The sequence below is a fragment of the Limanda limanda genome, chromosome 7 (genome assembly GCF_963576545.1).
Source record: "Limanda limanda chromosome 7, fLimLim1.1, whole genome shotgun sequence".
NCBI lineage: Eukaryota > Metazoa > Chordata > Actinopteri > Pleuronectiformes > Pleuronectidae > Limanda > Limanda limanda.
Window position 1 is genome coordinate 28,228,939 of NC_083642.1, and position 27,435 is coordinate 28,256,373.

Below are 27,435 nucleotides of genomic sequence, written 5' to 3' on the forward strand. Positions count from 1 at the left end.
AGGACAATTGCACATATTTTATTTGTTTGGCTCCTCATCACATTCTGAAATAAATAATAGATCAGATGTTAAACAATTAATCATCAATCATCTGGCCAATGATAATTTGGTTGGACAAGGGTAAATTGACAAACAATTAGAACTACAGCCTAACAATATGGATAAAACGTTAGTTTGTTGATAACCTGTCGGATCCTCAGACGTCTCCTGTTATAGCAATGTCACCATGGTTCCAGATTTCAGAAATGAGTTTGAGTGCAATATTATCATAGCCTATAGAAGGATCACGACAACTAGAGAAATAAGGCCCAAGCTATCCTTAATTCAAGCAGAAGACCCTATTTTCAGAGGCTCCAGGTGAGCGTATAGCTTCAGTGGTAAGACAATGCTCCCTTTTATAAATTGTATAAGAGAAGCAGTAAACACAGATGAGTCAGGGGAGACTTCAAGGAGTAATATAAAAAAACACCCCTGACCTCCATGGTAATGACTTCTGCTTCCTTTCATAGTCCCTGCACTCATTTACTCACTCTCACTATTCAATAGAACAAGTGGCTTTTTGATGTCGTCTTGGGTGGCAGCTGTACACTCCTGCTGTTCATTTTGACTCTGCCTTTTCTTGTGTTGATCCTCTGACACCCACACAGATCCACTATGGGATCTATGATGCAGGAGCCAACAGTGTACACTAGTGTCTTACAAATCAAGAGAGGACCAGAGAGAGGGTGCTCTTATTTATGAACTCCCACCTGCCATGGTTGGAGTTTGTCTTCATGGGGTATGCTGCCTCTCCTAAATTTGGGGTGTATATGAGACTATTACCAATAAGCAAAACAAAAACAAAAAATCAGTAAGAACATTTTAAAAATGACTAGGCAAGTCAAGAACATCTACCATACTGTATGAGTGTAGACTTAATACGCAATTAAAATGTATGTGCCGAATCTGTTGGAAGATTCTGATCTGTGTTGTTTTATATAGGTTCTATGTAGCACTCAGGTAGACACACTAAATATCATTTGACTTCTGTGCAATGACAATACAGGCATTATATTCTATTATGGTTACCAACAGCTGTTTATTTGTGATATTCAGTTCAAGTACGTATTTGATCATTTACAAATCTAAATCTTTTGTACAGTATCAGTGGCACTAAACTCATCTTTAAACAATGTGGTGCTAAAATAGAAAATAATCAATTGGGGTTAATGGTGTCTTATAGACAGAGTGAGTGCAACAGTGCAGCATTAATTTACTTTTTACGTGCAGGGGCCATCAGCTGCATCTGTAACAATAGTGTTATGTAATGTACTAGCAGGAATTAATCACTGCGCTGAAACTGTGACCAACCCCCTGAGGATGAAAGTGCAACAGGCTTACAACAATAACACAGTGTAAACTACAGGAGCTTCCAGGCAACAACAGCTACCTTGTTCAGAGGCATAACGTCACAAAGCTTCCTATAGCGAGGAAGCGAGTCTAATGTTACTCGTCCATTATCCAGCAGTTACATTATGATCTGTGGTGCCACAGTCAGTGATATTCTGCTATGATATTAAATGTAAGGTCTATTTTTTGTTGTGAACAGTAGGATATTGATCACAACTGTCAACACCATGGGACATAAGCATTGAGTGAAACTCAAAAATCTAATCTAAGAGAAATCGAATCTAAAAAACTAGCTAACTTTGAGGAGCGATTGCCTATATGCCACGTGGCCCACTTAGTTTGTGGTGCTGTGTTTGTGGCCCTACCAGCATTCGTTGGACCAAAGAAAGGCGTCCATCTGTCCACCTGTTCGGCACCAGAGCAGGTTACAAGTTTGATTGACACAGATCAAAGGTATCACTACAACTACCAACAAAACTTTGGTCATGATGTTTGGTGCAGGGGGGCCAAAGACTTGTGACACCACTATCCCTGCAGGAGATTGAAACACAGAAAGGATGTTGATTTTAGGTAATTCCCCAAAAATGACCTCTGTGTTGTGGTGCTGAAAACGGCAAAATCACCTTGGTGGTCACGTTGGGACCAATACAATTTGAAGGCTGATATTTGTAGCTTTTGTAACTATCATGGCTAAAATATGCTCATCATAATCATTATTACATTTTGTTAACTTGGGGAAACAACCCCAACTTTAGAAGGTACTGCTCTAGAGAATAATTCTTACTTTGTTGCCATGTGACTCATTGGATGACTATATTATCAATAAAAACTTTTCTATGATACACACTTTGACTCATGACAACAATCGATTTTTGCATTAGTTGCTCTACACATTATCCCAACAGAGCAATCAGAGGGGCATCTGACCACCCCCAAACCTCTCCAATCTTTACGCCACTGTCCTTACACACCCTAACCTCAGCTAGGCTCGAGGAGCACAATATTGAAACACTTGGGTATTTTGGGGTATACTGAACCTAGTGGCTTCCAGGATATTTCTATGAAGCGCGGATATTAACTGTGGTCTGTGGTGGTAGTAGTATACAGATAATGAAGTAAAGACAGATGTGTGTAATGTAGCAAAGAAAAAAAAAAAATAGTTATCTTCCATATGACAGTAACATCAGTGTTGTATCCTAGGCAGAATGAATGAATGAATTCATCTTTAAAAGTACAAGCACCTCAAAACTGCATATAAGTTCAGTTCTTGAATAAAAATTCTGTATTTTTCATCACTTACAGTGGCTCACTGCTCAAACCATCCTTTGTGTCAGAGGGTAACTCAGGTGAAGTATAGATACTCTCATGTTACACCCGGACCACACTGGATGTGTGAGTGGTGCATGTGTGTGAAAGAGTCTTGCTTTTCATTTTGACGTCCATGTAACCAGGTAAGAGCGGCCTAACTGCCTGCGTGAGCTTAAGCAGCGCTGCTCTTCTAGAAATTCAAGGTCTCCCGTATTTACTCTGCACTCACACAGTTCACAGAAAAGAAGACAGTGAAAATGATTTTTCACCACAGTTTCAATATAAATTGTTGAATATGTCATAACATAAATATTTGCAACACTTCCTGAATCTGTTTCAATGCAGGCAAGTGTGGCCTGAATGTAAGTTTGTCTTTCAAACTTCATGGCCTACTTTGTAATGCAGGTTTTTGATAAACGTGTTCTGCGAGCACCACACGCCTTTAGATTTGACAAGTCAATTTACTCGTTTTGGGAATCTTGACTTGTCTATGAATCTTAACTGCACCTTTATATCAAGTCCTCACATATACATTTCTGCCCCAAGCTTCTGCAGAAGTTATGATGAAGTACCCTCTGGTTCAGTATCTGTCATTGAGCTCACTACTGTAAGTATTTACTCCGACCAAGAAATTATGTACATATGTATCTACAAATGTATCCTAAGAGGACCTTCATTTAAAACTTAACCTTACCACACAGTTTTGAACAAAACAAGGGGCAAATCAATCGAATGCTGTACATGGATACATTTATTAATTAATAATAAAGCATACAATTTCTCACCTTTCCTCATCTCTCTTTTTTAAATGAGCCCCTTGTTTATTTTCTGCCAACATAAATGCTCATTATTCACTCGATATCCTCATGAAGGATAAAGGGAGCTTTTGTAAGGTTTGTAAAACATGATGAAAATGTGCTGATAGTTTGATGACAGTCACTTCACTCACTTTAAAAAGCAGATTTAGGTTTAGGCCAGAGTTACAGACATTTTCAAACTTAGCCCAAAAGTTCCAGGGCAGCACATTGCATCTATAGCAGTGCAGTAATCTAGAGAGTGAGAAGTCAGAATAGAGGTCTGCTTGTAGGGTTTTTAATTTCTTTTATTTGTTTTAATAAAAAACTGTGAATCATTTAAAAGTTAATTTTCTTGTGCTCGTTGTGAGAATATGCAGTGTATGATCAGTGGGTCTTATGCTCACAATTCGAGAACTCAATGAAATTTCAAAAATCAAGAGCATGTGGTTTGCTCCCATGCATCCGAGCATGGATGCAGCAGCTTAAATCACAAAGTTAGACACCTTCTATGTTATAATGGGAAGTGTAAAAAGATTTTGGTGCTTTATGAACCTGTGTCGGGACAAATTACACTATGGCAGGTCGCCACAGTCTAAGTAATTAATGGGGAACTAATTGGTTATGTCTTTGCTGTATCTACAATGTGACTGTTGGCAGAACCCTGGCCACTTAGAACAGAAGCTGTGTTATATCCTACAGCACTTTACATACAGAAGGCCTCTAAAATGGGTTAATTGATGTTGAATTGAAGTGTGGGAGGGTAGCTAATATATTTGGTTGGAAAAGTGCAAGTCCTTTATGTGCACTATTACTTGCAGACTTCAAGACTTTATTTGTCCAAAACAATTTTGTTGTGAATTTATTGATTTCGACAAAGTTACGAGAACAAATACTGTTAAAAAGCTAAAAACTACTGAAGAAAATCTAATTGGAGCAAATACAATTTTTAAGTGGTTGTCAACTTAAAAACCTTTTTTGATAATTATTAAAATTAAATAGAAATGACTTAAAAATCCTTTCAATAAAGTGGGAAAAGTAGTTGGAACATCTTAATTTGAAGCAGTATTAAACTTAAACTTTTGTGTTTATAGTAACAATTCTTAAGTAAGTAGAAATTAAATGGAAAAGCTAATTTAGCTTAGTTGGTTGTTGTGTGAAGTTAATTTCTTAATAAGTTACCGTGACTTAAAAATAATCAACATTAACTGTTGCGTTAATTTTCTCTGTTGAGACAAGGTACTCGTTTTTAGAGTGTATAATTATAATGATACTTATTATTGATATTATTATTATTAATATTATACAGCCTGTGAATCTGACACAGTGAATTAAAACATTTGTAAACTACACCTTATTTTTTTATCAACTTACTGAAGGTCTTAGTTATAAATATGATGTTTATAAGTGAAAATATCAGATAATATACCAAAGAAAGCTCAGTTGGTAGAATACCTATGACGAGACCTGCTTCATTTGGTTGACAGTTAAATCTTCCAGTAGGCATCAACAACAACATCTTCATGTAATTAATTAGCAATTTTTTAGAAATCCAGATAAGGCTTTTTAAAAAGAGTCCTAACACTTGAGTGATTTTTTTTTATAAAAAGCTGTCTTGTTGGATTAATGCCTCCAATCAAGCTCCAACTCACTTTTCAAGGAAAAAGTACAAACATTTGCTGGTGCTAATTTCTAATATAGGGGTTTCCTGCTTTCATAGCGTGCGTCTTTAGTAAATTAAATATCCTTAACTTTTTGATTGCTGGTCAGACAATAAAAGACATATGAAGACGAAACAACAAATAATCTGATTTGGGGCCACTTGGGACAGCTGTGTGGACCTAGTCATAGACTCTCAACAACTGACAAAGATAAACCAACATTGCTGGTGTGAAATACAGCAAGAGATCTGTTTGGCATTTAATAGCGAAAGTGGGAAAAAAAACGACTGAGCAATCTCACACAGTAAGGCTATTCCAATGGATCTTCTTTTGAAAATTAATATGATTAGTTATGCAATATTTGTTCCCTCTCATTCACTGACCATTCCCTTAAAATGTTTTTAAAACCTCTTGACTAAACACTTGATTATCAACAATAATTTTGAGTTTAATCTGTGATAAAGGTAGTGCTGCTGGAGTTTTGACTTCAGGCTGTTTTCCCTCTCTGCACTCCTTGGAACTAGGTTGAGGTTGTTGCAGCACACACACATTTTCATTTAAGATACATCACACTGACATTGTGACTGTTGTCAGCAGCTGTGGGAACTATAAAACTAAAGAGTGAGACTCCCTTGCCATGGCACCATTAATACTATACTAGCTCAGACACTGACTTTGTTGTTAAGTGCTTATTAGACTGTTTTGGGCTCTTTTTTTAATTTCGGCATGAATTATCTGTATTATGTTTTCTAAATGGAAAAAGCTATCATTTCCACAGGTAATTTCCAAGCTGTGTCAAAAGGTTTATAGCAGCGATGTTCCAGTTATTCTAGTGAAAGGTCCTCACTTCATAATTTTTGGGCCTACAGCACATGTTTGTCTCTGGTTGAGCTAGACACCTGCCCACACACATTACATCAATGGCAAAATATTTGAATTTTATCTTTAGTTTTTATGCTGAAGCGAATGACTCAAACCTTCATTATACAAAATACTTTTCTGAATGTGTGTTGTTTTTTTATGCTTGTTCATGTCTGGATATGTAGGGTATATTCCCTCTGAGCATTCATCCAAATTACTGCATTTTCTTTTGAAAACACATCAAATTTTGTTATGGATACGCCTGGCGTTCACAGTACTCTGGGAATGCTCCCTAACCCCGATTAAGTTTGAAAACTCCAGGGCTTTGTATTTTTCTGGATGGGCAGAAACAGACTGGGATTAAAACTGATACAGAGCCAAAATGCTCTTGTGGACAGAGATCATTGAAGATTGAAGAAGTTGTTTTTTAACTAAAACATAGTAGTATGGAAGTAGCTTGAGTCAGTCTGTCACATGACCTGCAACGTCTACTCTGGCTAGTCTGCTGAATCCTATTTAAGCCCATTACTGCTACTGTCGACCAGGTTCCTGCCTCTACTGTTTGCTTGTATCATGTCAGCGAATCACGTCTCCTTCTCTGACTGAGCCGTCAGAGATTAAGTCATATGGCAAGGATGAGGGTCTTAAAGCTCATGCTCAGCTCTGTGACTGTGGGTGAGTGTGTGCAGGGCTGGAAGGTTTTCACTGCAACACACTAGACGAAAAGCAGTATTATTGTCACAGTAAACCTCTTCGGACAGGCCTAATCCCCTGCTGTAACCTACTGTTTCCATGATGTTACCTCGGCGTTCGCCAGTGACAATAAGCTGGGTCTATCGGCGTTTGCGGACCTTAAGGGGGATATGGCCGCGCGGACCGATCGCGACGTGTGATCTAATTAGCATATGAATCGGAGTCCAGCCGCTGGCTAAAACCTCTCTCTACTCACCATTGGAGGATACCAGAGACCCTTGAAGCTAATGTCACTCGTGATTGGTTGGTAGAAGTGTTGCTATTGGTCACCTTATGGGTCATTGCAGTGCACATGTGGGGTCACAGCATTCCGCACGTGGGGTAAGCCCCTCCCACACAATATTAATAATAAAAATGTATATATTAATATTTATTATTATTTATTAGTAAGCCTTTACCAAAAGCACTGCAGTTAATTAAAACTCAACATTCATGTGATGCTTGATGTTATAGGTGAACATATTGTACAGGGAACAAATGTGAACAAGGTATATGTGGAGTCAAAGCTTTATTTCTATACAGCAAATATATTGTACAAAAACTCAGGTGAGGCTTGAAATGTTTCTCTGCAGCCTCTGGGTCATGACTTCTTTGTGGGACTCTGTCTGAATCTTCTCCAGTGTGTAGACGTCTGTGGTGTGTAGCTGTGAGATCCAGTGTAGCTTCCAGTCTTATATGAAATGTGGCACACAGGTCGGCTGCGCTCCTGGCTGTGGAAGGATGGATCCATGTCATCTGTCCCGCTTCAATCAGCTGTAAACACATTCAGTAAAATTAGCACAGTTCAATGACAACATACACCTTTACATGTAACTGGAAAATTATTTAATGAATATAACCTTACCCTCTTTCTTCTCCGACAACTCCTCAATGCTGATGTAAGGTCTGGTCGGATCATACTGGCTCATAGTGTGTCTTACTACGTCATGGACAGACAGCTGGAAAACAAGGCTGTGAAAACATACAGAAAAGTCTGTGATTGGACAAGTCCATCAGCTGATGACGCGAGCGGGTGACGTGAGGTTTTCACAGTTTCCCTATCTTAAAGCAGCGGTTACTTCATATGGGATGAGTATGTGACTGAGGCCCAGTTTATTTTTTCTGGTGTTTGGTAAATGTCAGTGGTGTATAAAGTACTTGAAAGCCATACTTGAGTAAAAGTACAGATATCTTAACTGAAAGTGACTTCGGTAAAAGTAGAAGTCACCCGTCAGAAAATGACTTACTACTACTTAAGTATCAAAAGTAAAAGTACAAGTACCAAAATTAAAAATGCAAAGTGCTTTTTATAGTAGGCCTATACAGACACAAAACAACCCAAAATGTTTCTCTATGTGAAAAATCTACTTAAGTACAGAAACAAAGTATTTCTACCTTGTTACTTCCCACCACTGGTAAATGTACACACATGATTCACGCTGTTCTGTGTTCGTAACCTTATAGTTGAATGCACTTATTGTAAGTCGCTTTGGATAAAAGTGTTGACTGTTTTAATGGAATACTGAGAAAGTTTAATAACAACAATTAGACAATTGAAGTTCAAATTAAGAAGGAATTTCAGCTCTATATTCAATCAATCAATCAATCAATCAAGTTTTATTTGTATAGCCCACATTCACAGATAACAATTCGTCTCATGGGGCTTTAACATTGTGTGACATCCTCTATCCTTAACCCTCAACAAGAGTAAGGAAAAACTACTAAAAACCCTTTTCACAGGTAAAAATATGTAGAAACCTCAGAGAGAGCCACATGTGAGGGATCCCTCTCTCAGGACGGACAGAAGTGCAATAGATGTCAGGTGTAAGAAAACATCATCAGGATTTTTAGCAGCATCCATTAGGCTAAACATTTTTCAATACTATGTGTCAGGCAGTCCCGCTGCAATCACAGTCTCTGGCCAGCAGCAAGACCACGATCCAGCATCAGGATGGGATCCACTATAATCCACAGTCATTGTCCACCGCCGCCAGTTAGAATCCATTATCAGCTGCCGCCTCGGTCGTGGTCCCTCATCATCCGATGCCAACGCGACAAAGGATCCTCCATTACAACGACGATCAGCTGGCACGATACAGAATCCACCGAACTGGATCCACCATTGCGACCTCCGACACGCGATCCACAATCATAATCCATGGTGCGGCCACAGCTGTGGCCCTGCATCCGCGGGCGCTAAGGCACAGAAACTCCGGGAAAAGGGGTCAAGTTAGTAACATGTACTGATCAGATAAGAATTATCTTGATGTGATAAATATGGAGAAAAGGAAGGAGAAGCAGGAAAGAGAAGCTCCGTGTGTCTTGTGTCATAAATTCCCTGTGCGTCTTAGCATCATCAGGGGTTTTTGCCATTTAATCAAATTTGGAACATCGCACAAATTAGCTCTAACTATAAGCTTTATAAAAAAGGAAGGTTTTGAGTCTACTTTTAAACGAACAGAGCGTGTCTGCCTCCCTAACTGAAAGTGAGAGATTATTCCACAGCAGTGGGGCTTGATGGCTAAAAGCTCTGGCTCCTACTCTACTTTTAGAGACTTTAGGGACAACAAGTAAACCTGAGTTCTGGGATCGGAGTGCTCTAGTAGGTTGATATGGAACTAACATCTCTTTAAGGTAAAGAGGTGCCATATCATTAAGGGCCTTGAAGGTGAGGAGGAGAATTTTAAATTCTATTCTAGATTTAACAGGAAGCCAGTGTAGCGATGCTAATACTGGAGAAATGTGCTCTCTTTTCTTAGTTCTCGTCAGGACACGTGCTGCGGCATTTTGGACCAGCTGCAGAGTCTTTAACGACTTGCTGCTGGAGCCTGATAATAATGAATTACAATAGTCCAGTCTCGATGTAACAAAGGCGTGGACTAGTTTTTCTGCATCTTTTTGCGAAAGGACATGTCTGATTTTTGAGATATTACGCAAGTGGAAAAACGCGGTCCTAGAAATTACTTTTAAGTGACTATTAAAGGACAAATCAGGATCGAAGATCACTCCCAAGTTCCTGACTGTGTCATTGGAAGCAAGGGCAATGTCATCTAGCGCAGCTATATCATTAGATAATGTATCTCTAAGGTGTTTAGGGCCGAGTATTATAACCTCTGTTTTATCTGAGTTTAATAAGAGAAAATTGCGGGTCATCCAGGTTTTTATGTCCTTGAGACATGCTCGAAGTTTAGTTAATTGATTACTTTGATCAGGTTTTATTGACAAATATAACTGGGTGTCATCCGCATAACAGTGAAAATTTACCGAGTGTGTCCTGATAATGTTTCCTAGTGGAAGCATATATAATGAGAATAAAATTGGGCCGAGCACAGACCCCTGTGGGACACCATGGTTAACTTTGGTGCGCACCGATGACTCATCATTGATTTGAACGAATTGGGAGCGATCAGCAAAATAAGATTTAAACCAGTTTAAGGCCGTTCCTTTAATGTTAATTAACTGTTTTAGTCTCTCTAATAAAATTTGATGGTCAATTGTGTCGAATGCTGCACTGAGATCTAACAGAACGAGGACAGACACAAGTCCCTGATCTGAAGCTATTAGAAGGTCATTAGTGACTTTTGCCAGGGCTGTCTCTGTGCTATGATTGGTTCTAAACCCAGACTGAAAGTCTTCATATATATTATTTTCCTGGAGAAAAATATTGTGTCTTCTTTATATTTAAAATAATAATCAAACTGAGTGGAGATGTATGTTGTAGCCAAACAGCTGGCTGCTGTGTTTTGTCACTGTGTAGTCCATGGGGGATTAAATATTACACTGAAAAAATAAATCATTAAATCAATGAATGGTTCGAAGCAATTTTGAAAGTAGTGGTGAAAAGGTAGAATTTATAATTCATGGAAAACAGCTTAGTGTGCCATTGACATAAATGTCAATGGCAAATGAATATGATGCCAGTATTTTGGGAGGACAGATATTTTTATAGAAAGCCGGGAGAAGTTTGGAGATTACAGGGCACAGACACATCATACCCAGCATAATTTCTTCCTGTTGAGCGGATTGCTAGTAGATGTGTGGTTAACAAATCCTCTGTGCATTTAACCAGCAAAATTTAAAAAGTGACTGTAATCATGCCACTCTGTACAGTGGTTGAGATTCAGGATTGTTTTGGATGACAAAAAAAATTTGAAATAAAGTGCATTGTTTAATTTGACAGCATTGACCTTTGTTCGTGGTATACAATGTAATTCATTATAGCACACTTACTTATTTACGAACAATTTAAAATTTCAGGTTTTATATATATTTTAAGCCGTTTTAAACTGTCCTGATTTGCAGTTGTGAAGCTCAGAGCATTGTCATTTGCATGTGAAAGCCTCCAGCTAGGCGTAGGAGCAGGGGGGTCAACTCCCAGCATTATCAGACTTGAAACCTGCAGGAAACTTGTAATTCCTGAGAGTTTCTTTTGTTGCCTGCAGATACGTGTGAAAACCCGTTAACTGAAAAATTTGCCAACAATTTCCACGGCACTTAATGACACAAACGCGTCTTTTCATGCAATGACATCTGTGTAACATCGGTCCAGTGACACTGGTAAAAAATATAAAGTACATGATTTCAGAGTAGACTGAGCTGTCGGCATCACTGTGGCATTGTAGTCTACAGTGCAACATCGTCAGTTAGATTCCTGATCAATGGTGCATGTTCGGGATGAGCGAGTACACCATTATCTTCTCACTATCCATCTGTATCTGTATCTGTTCAACCAACTAAATTATCTGTATCCGTACTCAGATTAAACCAGAGGTGGGCGGGACTTGTACCGGAAATTGGTATTTTAATCCTGATATGGATATGAATTGATCAGAAGTTGCAATATTTATTGTTAATTAGAACAGAACTATTTACAGAACAGCCTTAGAATTGAGCTTCAGATCAATGTTTTTGATCACAAGAGAAAGAGAACTATTCAGAATTATTTCGGGATAAACTTCAGTGAATCAATGAACACAACACATGCAGTATTAAGAATTATTAAATTAAAATGCAGGTTTTCATAAACATACTCAAGTCAACACGTTTTCATACTCACTATTTTTGTTTTTTAGGGGGGGGTGCTGTATTTGTATTTTTACACAAAGTAAAACACAATGTTAATTTTGTGGTATTGGGTGTGTGTGGAGCCCCCGCATGCAGCCTGGCTCTCTCTTGGCTAGTGGTGAGGAGCACTCGTTCCGTCTGCGTCTAGCCGGGCTTTGCGAGAATTAAGTCTTTCTCTCTCCCAGATCTGTTTTTTCTGTTTACCTTCAAATCAAGGGAAGACGAATGTGCTGTGATTTCCACAAATCACCAAAATGAAAAAAACAACAGCACGTATAACAAACAAAACGGGATTGTGAATCACTTTGCGCTAAAGGTATTACAATTCAATAGGCCATCACAAAACTGAAATATTTTGGCTTATATAAAATTACTGATTTAACAACCTGTTAATTATTGAGGTGTTTATCTATGTATGTCTGTCAATTGAACCCTCTATTGTATATATTAGAGGTGAAACAAACAGCACGTCAGAACTGCAATACCCCAACCTGCTGCTGCCGGCTGTTGTGCCCTGAATACTTTACTATTGTAAGACCGTTTCCAGAGATGAACTCCGGAGGATGGTAGTACAATTGGATCTGGACTTTCTCTGGAGTTTGCCTTTTAAGAAATCATCGAACCATGGATTTGGAGAATCATTACATGCATACCTCATAATACATAACATGCATATAGTGTGGTGTGTGAGTGTTTATGGTGTTGTTGAGTGCATGGTGCCATGTTGTAGCCTCAGAGAGAAAGAGAGAAGTCAGCATGCAGGTCCTTCACGCATCACAAGACTCAGCTGTCAAAGTGTGGGAGCCAGTATGGCAGTGATGACTTACTCTTGTCTGTGCACGACTGAGAGCCAGAGAGGGAGGGCCAGGAGGCACAGGGGGAGAATGTTAATAGACTAGAATCAAACCTGTCATGTAGTTATCCATCCAGGCCACTGACATCCCTCAGAAAGTCTGAAAAAGCTTAAAGAGGTGGTTTTATGTAAAACAAGAGTGCAACAAGTTTTCCCATTACAGATGTTATTGAAGTTCTCCTGCAGGATGAATCGCATACTTGTCATATGATGAAATAGCATAATTTATACTAAGCTACTCTGAACTGACCATGAACTGAAACTGTCTTATTCAAGTTATTCATATGCACCTGTAGATATGTTGTGTGAAGATAAGGGTCAACAACTGTTAATCGTATTGGCTTCACATTTGGCATGTCTCTTAAACATTTCCAGAGAAAGTGCAGTTTCAGATTTGGTGTAATTTGGACTCGTAATAGATCAAATTTGAATAATTATTGAGGTTGGGCTGATGGACGATGTTGGCTCAACACCCCCGTTCGACACTGACAGACAGGTGCCGCCTGCCACACACAAACTATGATTTCAGTGTCTACTATACCAGACATAAGCTTCTAGTGATCACAGATTATAGTGATCAACTGTTATATGGATCAGTAGCTTGGGACATAATCGTTCCTACACAGATGCTGTTGAAATAATTATTTTATAGTGATCAGGTAATCTGCTTACAGTGTTCATTTTGGGTCTTTTCATATACCTGTTGGTATGCTTGTGTTATTACATTAGTTTACTCTGAAGAGAGCTGAGGTTCAAAATAACATCTCTTAAAGCAATGTCCATGTATCAGTTCATCTGTTCCAATGCTGCTTCTTAAAGTGACCTCATACTCCTGAAACACAATCCCGACTGTTGTCATGAGTCACTGCTGTTCAAATCATTCTGTATTCTCTGTGTATTTTGTCAATAAGAGTAACTGTGGGTGGTTTGTGTCAGGTCCCTTTTCTTCCAGTTATAAAATATTTTACTGGACATCAAGCACAAGTAACACAGTTTGAATTTTGTCATTCATCATTCTACCTCATGACAGTTGGTGGTTACTCTGTGCAGTGTTGGATCAATCAGTTAGATTGAACCACAGTTTTAAATATATAATTGATCACATTAAGACAAAAATTCCATGGCTCACACACATTCAGCTATATAGTCCTCTCTCACACAGTAAACATCTGCAAACTGCTCCTCTTTGTTACTCCAACATAGATTAAGAAAATCAGATGGTGTAACATTGCTAATTAGAGTTAATAGTTTCCTCCGTTTTTAACTGTAGCCTCCTCTCCACACCTTTTAAAAAATGTGTTTAAACAGGGGTGTTAACTTACATTTTTACATTTAAGTTTTGGCAAATTGTAAACAAATAGCTTGACAAGGTTTTTTCTTTACGGTTTTGTTTTGATATCTTCCCAGGGACTTGAATAGAGACTTCATAATCCAGGTTTATTTGAGGCAAAATAATACATTCATCCAATGAGACCTCCAGACAATTTTGTGATTAAATCATTTTCAACATAAACAGCTTTCTTATTATGAGACACTGTCCCTGTTCTGAGATACAGCACATGGATATGACTTGTTGCTATCAAGCGTCATGTGATCTAGCAAAAACAGAATCTATCATACATCAGCGGCCTGTGTTCAGCTCACAGAGACATTCTGTGGCGGCAGCAGTAGATACCTTTTAGAACTTTGCAGCTACATTATGTCACACATTAACTCCCTTACCTTGTCTGATTGTCTCTGCTTATTTAGAAACAATGAGAATGACCAAGGTCATTAGTTGTCAGCACAAATGACAACAGCTGGACACAGGTTCAGGCTCCACACCCATAATTATCAGCACACTTCTTGACTTAAGAGCATCTCATGCTCCAGAAATAGCAACAGTGGTTTTGTAATGTGTCAGGCTTCCCTGCTGCACTGCAGCACACCCACATGTTCCTGTGCTGCTGAGAACCAAGCAGCTGAATGCATTGATCTGAATGCAGAAGCTCGTCGGCTCTGATAGGATGTATTCCGTCTGCAGATAACTGCTAATTTTCTATCAATAGTCAGCATCAGCTCTTCTCCACTTCAACTCGTGTCTGAGTCTATTGGCCAGGCCATATGTGAACAAATATTGAATAGAGCAAGAATTTAAATCTGGCACAAAGCAATTGTTGCATGCAAATTTGAGCACTGCAAATTTCCTACTCAGAATCAGAAAAACTTAATTTCCTCACTGGGAATTTACTTAAGCTCAACATAAAATAAGAAGGAGGAAATAAAAGAAGATAAAACCATTATAACATGGTAAAAATAATAAATACATAGTTTAATACCCGTTAATGGGAGAAATGCAAATGTCCATCCACAAACTAAAATGATAAGACACCTGTATAGTTGAAGTACCTGGAGAGTTATTAATTTGGAAAGCACTGGGGTGCAGAGTGTGCAGTCTCACGGTAACAGTGGATAATGTCACATGGGGTTTTTGTGTTAACTGAGGGGTGGATGTAAACGACCACAGTGGCATCATACAAACACATGTTTCATGTTGGTCCTGTGTGGTGGGTTTTTGTCTCTACGCCTACTTCAGACATTAATGTAAATATGTGGGAAACCATGCTGTTGATGAGCGTAAAGTAGTATAAAATCTCCAAACATTTTCTTGCTGTGATTCTGCAACAGCTCTTGCCTGTATAACCATACAATGCAGAAAGCATAACCATGCAGAAAGAAAGCTAAAAAGAGCAAGAGCTAAAGGTGTTTAGTCCTGTAAGAACATCGTTATCATATTAGCATAGCCTTTATAAGCTTTTACTGGCTGTGACATTTCCTGTATCCCTATGGTTGTTTCTTGTGAAGTAATCTGGGTTTGTGTAGATCTATTCCTGCAGCAGCATAACACCAAAACAGAGCCAACATAGTTCTGGATCTGTCAATGGAACCCTTGTTGGTGCAGCTTGGACAGTGGCACAGCAGAGGGCTTTTGTTCTGCCTTTGACACACTGTGGTTTCTATACTGACCAGAATGATACATTGTGGGTGACAGAGGCACTTTGCTTAGACCGAACTGTGTGTGTGTGTTAAGACTATATGTTTGACTACAAGCTGACTTTAAATGGTCCATCTCACTATACTATACTATTCTATGCATCAAACCTTGAGGTGGATGGTCTTCAACAGTAGACGGCTACAGTATGTCAGGTTCAACTCCTGTGAGCTGGGAACAGAAATCTGAGGCCACAGTGGCCGCAAGCTGTGTCTCAATTTAAGGGCTTCATTTCACACTCTGAAGACTCTTTCAAATGTGGCCGACAAATGCGTCCCTCCATCAAAGAAGAAATGGCTAAGGGAAAGCGAGGAGACGTCCAATGCTTGAGAATAACCCTTAAACTCAACCAAACAGCTAATGGTACACAGATTATAAAACCAAGGGGCATTCAAACATTTTATCATGTCCAACTGTAGCTCTGTTGCTAGGCAACAGCAGTAAGGGTAGGACTAGCTGATAACACAGATCACGGAAAGCCTCTGAAGACCAGACTGTCTGACTTTGGTTCAGCCTTTGCAGTCTGTGTCCTCAGAATGGTGCAGCCTCTGAATTAAGACTCAGCTATCGACTCAAAAGTCGTCTCAAACTGGTTTTATGACAATGAAATTAAGAACTGAGGCAGTTTAAGAGCAAAAGGAGGAATTAGATAGTATTTGTTTGGTTTTCTATAAAGTGCTTGGTGAGTTAGCTTCCACCTTCTATGCTAGGATGTTTTTGTCTTTATCAATGTCCTCTCAGTCGTACATATTGTTGCTTAGAAAACAATATCAAATATTTATTGCATATAAGGCCTGTCACTTTTTCCAAAAATCAAGTTTAAACGCTCGTCAGACAAGGTTTAACACTTGAGGTTGCTCTGTTCGTCTGTGGTGCCTCCTCTGCTGCTGCTAGCAGGTGAGCCCACAGGGTAAGAGCTGGTGGCGAGCAGGTCCTGGAGAGAAGGCAGGTTGCTGCAGATCACCTTCTCAGAAGAATTCACAACGGATTTAACACAGATTGTGCTGAACAGAAGTATCTTGTAGGATGTGCAGACCAACCTGTCTCTCATTTGAAACAGTAATGAGGAGAACTGAAGACGATTACCAGATGTAAAATAACGACGTGTTGTCTTACTTCTTATGGTTTTGATGTTTCTGTTGAGTGAGTTTATAATTGTGTCTGCTTATGTAAAGATGGAATTGTAATGACCTGTTACAGTGCTGCGTACACCCACATGAGAGTTTGGAGGTCCTATCTGGGGGAGAGATAGGGTGCTCTGCAATAAAGCTTCCTCACATTTTTATACATTGCAATGTGAGTGGTGTTGACATCTAACTGTCACAGTTTTAGCGATTGAAAATGTGCTGGTCTGTGTGCCACTTCCCAACCCAACACAGAATCCCAGTCTTTTAACACTGTTCATCACTTCTCTGACGCCATACCACTCAAATGGCTTTCCCTTCAGGCTGTAATGATCCAGTTGCCATCGGATGAGCATGATTGGTGATGTTGATGTCTGCAGAAGAAAGAGGGACACACAGAGAGTGAGGGGAGAGTTCCAACTGTGTAGGATTTGCTGACTCGCTTCAGTGATAAATCAGATGAAGCCACAGTTAAATTTGAATTGTTGAGAGAGCAGGTAGATGATACATGTAGACACAGTGAGGAAATATGGCTTTAATTATAATGCACCTACAACTACTGTGACCTTCCACTAGTCACTAGTCAACTCTAATACCGTGACTTGCTTTAAATTTCTATAGAAATGTTCCCAGATCTAGCGGGATCATATTGTGTAGCTTTTTATTTTTCAATTTTATTTTCAATTATATTATATTTTATACTTTTGTATGTTCTTTTGTCTTACTCATTCTGCCTCTGCAAACAAACGTAAATTATTCAGCATTATGAAACACGTATAATAACATATACATATACATAAAATACATTTGAATTCAGTATTACTGCTTTTAGGTACATTCATTAAATCACACTTGGCTGCCAACTCAGCTTCACAAACAATTACTTACTCTTAGTTTAACTGTTCGAAAGAAGGAAAAATTGTGATAAATGCATCTCTATTTAAGACCAAAATTGTATTAATTTACTTTAAAATATACTTAAATCAGCTTGCAAAATTGTTTATAAAGTGATATATATACAATATATATATATTAGGGCTGGGCAAAATACGCAAAATCCAATAATGAATAAACTGCCATATGAACGAAAGTGCCATAACATTTGTTGTGCAAACACATTTAACATCAGCATTTAATACAGTAGCAGTTAAATCAAATATTCAGTGTAAATCTCAACTTAACAATGTTATCAAAGCAAATACAAAATTAAAGCTCAATGCCACTGCCAGGGCATTAATGTTATCCTCTTCGTTATGAAAAATGTATACTCCTCCCTGCGTCTAACGTAGTCTGCCGAAGCCTCGCTCCGCTCGCTGTTTCGTTGAGTGATTTGCTGATATCAACTGTGTGTTTTGCATTTAGGTGATATTTTAGACTGGAAGTACTCCGGTGATAAGAAAATTCACCTTGGCAGTGGCTACAAATTACTTTGGTTCTGTCGACTCCGCCATCTGGAAGAACTTTAAAATGAAAATGGCCATGTAAAAGCTCCGTACCCTTATCCATGGTTGTTTATCCGCCAATTATTTTCTTTTTTCCGGTTCCGCAGCAGTCAGCAACAGACTTTCACAAAATAAAAGCCTGACTTTCACAATAAAACAATAAATAATCAAACCTGAGTTAATGCGAGATAAAATAATTAACTGAGTTAAATAAGTGATGAGTTAACTCGATTAAAACGAGTTAACTTGCCCAGCCCTAATATATATATATATCTCACAGTGTGTGTGTCTGATGCTGTGTACGACCATCATGCAACTTGTTCTTAACGCTACAACACTGCCACTTGTAATGTTTTTTTGACAGTAGTGCTTATCAGATCATACACATTAGTACATACATGAAGAAATTAGCTGATAGTCTCTTAGTTTTCAAATCCTAATCTCTGTGGGTATCTAGTTCACAACTTTTTTGTCTGTCCTGATTACATATTGTCTCATCATGAGGTGAGTGTATGGGTCATCAAAGCCGACCCTAAACCCAAACAGAAGGACACCCTTAGTCTACATAGGAATCCCTGCTATCCCAGAAGTGATTGCTCTGAGCTGTCAGCTTCAAGAACCAGTGGATTGATTTTTCATTACATTGTCTTAGTGAGCTGCATGTACTGTGTGGGCCTGTGAGTCGATGCGAGACAGGCTCCTGTGCGAGTAGGTGGAAGAAAAAATGACGCTCTGGGCTCTGTGAGGAATCACTGTTATTTTATTCCTGATGCATTGAGGTTATTTTTACACAGCTTTAGCTTGGCATCTCTTTGCTAATGAAATGCTCTCATCTTCAAGAGCAGAAAATCTCTCTCTCCAGGGGAGGGCAACAATGAAAAAGCCCAGATTCATTTCAGTCTGTCGGTGAAGAAAAAGAAGCAGGGATTTGACATTTCAATATGATCTTCAATGGGGGTAGTTCAGGTGGATTCCATTTAAATAGTCTATAAACAGGCTGCCTTTTGAATAACTGACTGCTCGGCAGATTACACAACTACTTTTCCCTTCTATTCTGAATCCTTTTTTTATTTTGAAAAAGTGCACACGATTTAAAATGGCCTGTGGATGCATGACAGCAAATAATGTCATGGTCTGGGCTTAGCTAAACCCCAAACTCTGAATTTAGCTGTTTAGAAATATTGCAGATGCAGTGTTTGCTGACATGTCTGCAAGGTCAAAAAGGCAATGTAGCAGCCAAAATGGTTTATTTTCCATTCCTTTACTAAAGATAAGTAAAATAGAGAGTTAGGTATATTTTTCTTTAATGCAGGCGAGATCTGTGAGTCTATCCAACACCCGACAGCAAGTATCTCTGTTAGCCAGATTACTGGGATTTTGTCTAGATTATTATAGCTCCCATCGAATAACTTTGTGACCCACTGACCTTTAGTCTAGAACCCAATGTAGGGAACATGTTCTCCCATGTTCTACTTTGGTCTAGGATTGTTCAATATCCCATTAGGTGATTGATGATTAATGATGAGGACAAGAGCAGAAGACACATGGTGTCATCCAGCCACTGCATATGTGAAGAGATGCATCAGGATCTGATCAACCTATAGGCTTTTAATTAAGTGAGCACTTTATTGCTATTTAGAAGATAAACCCTTTTAATGATCAGCTTGACATTTCCTGTGGTGCCATCTTTTGGATAGACTTTACACAATTATAAATACATGCTCATTAACCCCTATCAATATATATATAATATTGTGCTTATATTGCAAACTAAGATCAGTTTTACTCTGCTTTAAGCACACAGCATACTAAAGACTGTTCTATAGCAGCCCTTTTGGGTCATATAATCATTGGGTATCATCAGAGGGCAACAGAGAAATGCTTGTAGTTCAAGACTGGATCATTATAAACTTCTTGCTCTTGAGTTATACTCCCGTGGCACTGCAGCAGAAACATCATCTTAATGTATGCTTGATAGATTTTTCTCAAAGAACAGCTTTGTTCTTGATTTGTTTTTTTGTTCCCTGGGTGACAGATGTTGGTGGTAATATAAAACCTAATGAAGCACCGACTCAGGGCAGCACCTCTTCACTTACTTACGACTGCAGCCGGCCTTACTGTTTTGACATCTATTTAGATTCCACAGTTGATATGAATTCACATTACATTAGAATCTGACCTGAACTATTCTTCCTCTTCTTATGTGTGAATGACTTGTTGCGTTCCTCAAAAGCTCAGCCTCAACAAAGTCAACAATCTTAAGGGAGCAGTGGTTTCTCCTCTCTTCTTCATTTGCTTACTCAGCTGGAACTAAACCCTTAAGTAACATGGTAGTTATCTTATCCACATTCGATTCATATCACTCTTCAGATGAGGAATATTTTACTTAAGGACTGATTAAAACTCTTGGTCTCTTTGTTTAATCCCTTTCTCCCAAATCTGCAGGAAAGAAATGGTTAGCTTTGAGAACTAGGCCATTTTTACAAAGACGACTCTGCTGCAGCAGCTCTGTGGCACCATGGATTGGAGTCATTTTATATTATAAGCATTTTGTCCTGTGATGGGTTGTCTGTCTGGTAAACCAGAGCAGTGTTGGCCTCTCAGGGAAGCGCTAATGAGTTTATTGTGGGTCGCATGGTTCTTGCCACAATAAAAGAGATCTTCTTTTCTCCTCACAACAAGGAGAGTGACTCAGAGATGAGTTAGGTGGAAATATGTTACCTACTAAAATAGGTCTGACTGCAGTGCTTGGAGGAAGGAGGTCATGTTTCTGTACTGGAGAGACATGTTTGGGCCAAGGTACTGATCTTCAAAGGCTTTAGAAATAAAAAAATGATTATCAAGCAAAACATTTACACTTTGATTGTTTGAGCTGATATGACACCAATAACCACAACTTGATACCTTTCTTTGACAATATTATAATTGACCTTTTTACTTTTTTTGGAAGTAAGAAAAAGTGTTATACAAGACATTTCTAGAAATAGTATACATGTAACGATCCTCAAAATCTACTTTTTTTTAAGTTATTGTCTCTTCTGGGGTAAAACCCTGATGTACAGCTTGCCAAAGCTTTAAATAGAATATTTCCATATACTTTGCGGTTAATTGTGAAACAAAAACAGAGTGCTGTTACATTAATAAAGTAATGAGAGCTAAGCAGGTCAAAGCTGCAGCAGTAGAAAGCAGATTGAGGTATCACAGTTCCCTCTTCCGGTTTCACAACATATTTGTGGACGTTTGTTGTGTGGTCTCTGTCTTGGTTTTAGCATCTTTACACCGCTACTCAGTACTCGACAGATATTATCATATTACTATGATTTAATACAGTAGAAAATACGTTTGTTGATAAGAGTTTGGGATACTGTGTTGTTCAATACAGTCACACCAAAGGTTTGATATCAAGCATTGTTGTTGCTTAAAGTCCACAGATAACAAAACTACTTATCAGACGCATGAGCGTCCTTTATTCATCCTATGAAATCTGCAGTGTTCCCGCAGCAAGTCATTGGTAAAAAGGTAATAAATAATTAAACACATTTATATACAACGTTTATATATTTGTGCAGATGTCATATGGAAAGAAATTGAAATTGCATAGTTGACAGTTTTTAGTCAAGATCATCACAACCTTGTAGCCAATGGTCTCTTTTCTAGATCAGCTACTGACCTCATTCTGTTGTGCAGCTGGATTTGGAGTGGTTTGCATGTCCTGCTATTGAACCTGTGCAGTGAAAAGTGTTAGCCTGGAGCACATCTGTTGAGAAGGCTAATCCACAAAGAGCTGCACCCTTGCATAATGCTTACACAGGGCAACCACTTCAGCTGGCACTAAACAAGCCACAAAACAATGGTGTCGCTGAAGCTGGCCTGTGGTGAGGCTACGAGCCGAGCAGGAAGAGGAGAGGTCTGCTGAGCTGCTACATGTTTGAGTGCTGTGAACTGTCTGTGTCTGAGCTGTTTGCCTCGTTTCAGAGGCGTCTCCCTGGCTTTTCCCCTTTGTCTAACGCCCCTCTCTCTCATACATCACAACCCCTTCATCTGCCAATCTCCTGCTTTCTTTTCTATCATGCTTTGATCTTCCACTCATCCCTGTTTCCTTTTGCCCATTTTTTACCATGTTTTCTGGTCTGCATTCCTCTGCTCAGTGCACTACATGCCTGACCAGGTCACCTTGTTATTCTTTACTGTTTTTGATTTCTGAAGTTTAAGCATTTTGAGCAAAGCCCTGCAAGCTGACATAATACAGGAATGAGATAGACTGACTGACTGAGCAATGGCCTTTCAAGGTTTCATAGATACATGGACTGAAGCTTTATGTATCATGAGCAGGGGAGCTTGGATGTATTCAGGTCACTGGGATTTAGCTAAAGTATAATATATAGTGTGTAGTACTGTGGGTTTTGTGTGTGTCTTTGTGACTTGGTTGGCTGAGAGTGAAATTACATTTCAATACAAGTTACACAGTAAACATTTAATGTCCAGCATGGAGTCAGGTTTACTTGTACATTGTTGCATGGATTCATAAAAGGTTGTGTACATGATGTTAGGGGGTGGTTGGCTAGGGCTGGTAATCCTGGAACAGCTAGCAATAGCAGGCTTTCCCCTTCCATTATCTTGTCAAAGCTATGGCCTAAAAAACATGAAAGTGCACCGCCTGGCAACTTGTAAAAGCCGACTTTTCCCTGACTCATTCGCTAACTTCTGGCTGTCATTTCTGCCTCAGCGGAGTGTGCCCCTTAAGGTCATGCCCTGTGAAAGCATAGGCAGGCAGCAGGCGGGCAGGCAGGTCGGTTTGTGACAGGCAGGTACGCCAGGCAATCAGTTCATTTGGGCTGGGTGAATGATCGCTCTTGTTTACAGTCCTTCGAGGCAAGATAAAATAGCTTCAGAAACCATTTACAATTAGCAGCCATACCTTTACTTAGTGGTGCCTGTACTGTGTGGGCAGGAAATAATACCATAACGGACTACTGTTCATTGAAATACAAATATATAAACTTTGTAATGATTACTGTGGAATCACAACAATCAGTAAATCTGCTTGCAGGAGTGACGTATGCTTATGCAAATTATTTGGGCATAGTTGGGAGAGATAAACATGGCTGCTTAGTTTGCAGTAGTTAGCAGCTACATACATATTAGTTCTAGCGCTACAAGTAGTGACAGTCACCAAGCTGCTAATGCTTTCTCCTTCATGAGGATGTGTGGGTGGACTGTGCTGTGTACCTTCTGGTCTGACCGGGTTTTGCAGTAATGTAAGTGGGTACAATAAACTGCATGTGAGGTTAGTACAGTAAGTGTCATATGTCAACCCAGATTTATTATTGTGTGAAAAACCCAAATTATAATTAATCACAATAAACTAGTCCTGTGTTGTGTGTAGAAAAACGTTTTATGGATTCACTTCACCAACCCCTCCATTTTTTTTAGAACTATCCCTTAAAGTTGGAGGTTATAAATGTTGTTTTGGATACATTGCCCAACCCTTCAATCAACTATTAAAAAAAATAGTTCAATTGCAAGAAAATATCATTGTCCGTCCACGGATGCTCTCAAACAGATTAAGTGTCAGTTGAACATTTTTAGCCAAAAATTGAAATTAACATAAAGCATAGTATCTAATATGATACTATGTACATCAAACAAAAAAGTGAAAAACCTAATACTTTTAAAGCTAGAACATGAAAAACTACCTAATTCCTCAAAAGTCTGTATGTAGAACACATATTAGGTGACCTGTTCATCTAATCGACTTCACACTTATCATGTGTATAAAAAAAACTTTGACAATAAAATCTGTGCAAACAACAATCTGGTTGATCAAAGTTCACTTTTACAGTGTCTGAAAGAAAACTGCAACCAGCATAGCCACACGTCAAAAAAAGCAAGCCAATCCCAAACAGGCAGGTTCAGATCGGACACTGCACTAGTATTTTCAAATAGAGGAAGACGTTTGTTAGAATGAAGCTAAGAGTACTGTGACTTGGTGCCAGTGGTCACACAGGGTAAAGGGAATGTCTCAGTTCCTCCCTGTGGAGAAACTCTTTACAAATCAGTCAGTTTGTGTTTTCTGATGCACCACTCACAGCTCTCAGCCACAGTGTTGACTCAGAGTGAATGAGTGGCTGCAGCACACCGCCTGCTCCTGGTCGCACTGATAACGTTAGTAGGTCTTGAAAGTTGCTTTGATAAAGCCCAGGGTCCCGCCTAGAGAACAGCCTTCCACCCTCACTGTAAAGGAATGCAGAAAATGCTTGCACAACCTCCCAGTGTTGCAACACTGGCCGCAGAGTAGAGACGTACATGTGTCCAAGTGTGTGTTTGGCTGGGAGAGAGAGAATGAGGGAGAGAGGAAGAGCGCTCTGGGTGCGTCTGATCTTAAATAGCATTTTATATGATGGAATTTACATGGTCTAATAATCATCCCGTCATATAAGGCACAAACTTTCTTTCTGATTTTTTTGAGGCCAGTACAATATTATTATTTATGGGATTTAGTTGTCTGATAATGATTTATCAAACAAAAATAATTTGGTATATAAACACAAACACAGAATCCCGATAGAGAATTAGAGATAAATACTGAGCAGCACATTTCACAGATGCAAGTGGGTTTGGGTTGCTTAGTAATTATAATGGTTAGGGATTTTATAGCATACGATTTGTGGAACTAAGTTTAAAAGTTCAAAGTTTCAATGTTTATTTTTAACTGGGATTAAGAAAAAAAGGACCAGTCATTGATTCCATGACTGTAATGTGTGTCATCATATTGGGGGATTATTGTCAAAATCCAGCTAGACAGAATACATTCCACGAGCTGGTTATATTATTGTATTTATTGAACAGCACACATGTTCTGAGTTGTTGTAATGTTGTACTGTCAGACAGTTACATCTCAGTAGTAAATGTATGTTACTATTATTATGAATTAATGATAATAATTTGACTGCTAGATTAACAGCTAAGAATTGGCAACTAATAGGATTTAAAGTGAATGTATTTATACTTATCTTAAGAAAATATTTGGTTTCATAATCAGACTTAATAACATCAATAAAAAGGCAATATCACAGCATACGAGTCAGTTAAAATTACCCTTTTTACCCATCTAACAAATGAATTTATTCAGTTTCAAAGTGAATTAATGAGTAAATAGTTAAGAATTAGTTAATCCTGTCCTGTCATTTCACTTTTAGTTTTTCTAATTTTAATTCAGTAGTTTGAATTATTGTGTCATGCATCTGATCCATGATTTATTAAAGAAAGGAAAACTGGAATAGCAGCAAATGGAACTTAAAAAAAACAACTTGCTGATTTTAGCATGGGGTCCTTTAACCTAGATTTTATTTTTGCTACTTTGTTTGGAATTATCTTTGAAAGACAGACACTATGCTCATGCCCATAAATGAAATACATGCATCAGTTTACAGATCTTCAATGGCTTGAAATTTCAATATGCTGCACCCCTGGCTCCTAAAGTGCAGTGCAGCAAGAAATGACAGGAGATATATTGTGTCACATAGAGCTCTAATAGAAATAGAGCTCAATGAGAGGGGTAAAATGTTTCCAGAGACAGATTTCGAGGACAGAAAGGCTGTCATCCAGGATGTGATCCAGTAGGCACAGCATTGCCACTAAAAATAGTCCTCAAGGTTTATATTTAGGTTAAAATGTGTTGTGTGCAGAAGATGCTGCTATTGGATTTACAGCTACCTCTGCCATCTAGTGGGCAACATGCTGCAATTGCAATAGGGAGGAGACAGCAGGTTCTTGTGACAATCCTCAATCATGAGGTGCGATTCCTCTTCAGACATTAGAAACAAATACATTATAGGAAATGAAAAAAAGCAGCATGTTTGCATTGATGGTCGGCTACTTCCAGGAGTGTGTGTGCAGTGTGAGTGGAAGACGAAGACAGGCAGCCTGGAGGATTGAGAACATGTGAGGAGGGAGGGGAGGGGGGAGAGAGTAACACAGAGTCACATAAGTGAAGCTGTTCGGATAGAGCAGGAGGAGGAGGAGAAGGAGGAAGATGGGATGAGGAGAAGAGGTGCAGCAGAGTGCCATGAGATCCGTGATGTAAAGGCGAGAGTGCGCTAACATTCAGCCGGAGGGATGCTGCTCACACTGCTTTTCTATCTTCGAGTCAAAGGTAGGGGAATGTGGGGACAATTCTGTCACAGCGTCAGGTCACCTGAGGTCCATGCAGCCGCAGACAGAGAGCGCATTAGGATCGAGGAGCTGAGCTTTTAATGTCAGATGAGCCATAAAGTATCAGCCAATTAAGTAAAATACTTTTGTTGATGATGTCTTTTTTTATTAATCGTCTGATATGCAGTGAAATTGCTCCACTGTCTTCTTGCATGCATGCATTGAGTTGAATGCAATGAACTAGATCCCTTCTCCACAATGTCAGTTCAGACTAAACAGAGTGTGGGTTTCTCCTTCACATCAGCAGCTACAATTAAAGTGAACATGTCCTGTTTTTCTTTGCTTGGGGCATGAGAGTCTGTCTGTCGTCTGCAGACTGTCAGCCCTGACGTCTCATGCCTCTTGGTTGTTCTCAATTGCACTGAGCTGCCGATTAGGATCTTTGTAACCTGTTTAAAACCACCAGTCTGTCTCTGTCTTCCTCAGTAACAATGTTATGGTCAAAATGTAGCAGTCTTGATGAAAAGATAGCCATCTGAGGGAGCACTTGTCTTGTAGGCAGGAGATTAACTGCTCTTTATATGCTCAGTTCCTGCTGTTTTTATATCATATTAACAAATGATGGATCCGGACAAGAGCAACAAATCTAAGCTGTAAATGTTAAGCAGCACACAATGCCTGAATATAATCATTATTTCCATTTTTTTTCTGTTGAGTATTTTAAATGTCAGAAAATATCCATCATAACTTTAATACAAAAAAATCTACTTTTATCAGAGCTTTCAGGTGATTTTAATGGTTTATATCAGTGTATGGAGTTTCCTCAGTCATTAATACGTTCTGCTAACTATTTAACTCTGTTTAGAATGGAATAGAATAGAATGATAACTCTGTTATCACATGACCAAAAATTCCATATTGTCATGTGACGTGATAGAAAGGTCCAATAAAAAGCTTGTAAGAAAACCTTTAATTTATTTATTTTGTCAAAACGCTAAAGACCAACAGTTCAAACCCCAACA

General features: G+C 38.9%; 1 protein-coding gene across 1 annotated transcript in view; it reads left to right on the forward strand.

Moving 5' to 3' along the window:
• prkcz (protein kinase C, zeta) overlaps window positions 1-27,435 on the forward strand; it is a 126,611-nt gene that overhangs the window by 13,128 nt on the left and 86,048 nt on the right. The window lies entirely within an intron of this gene.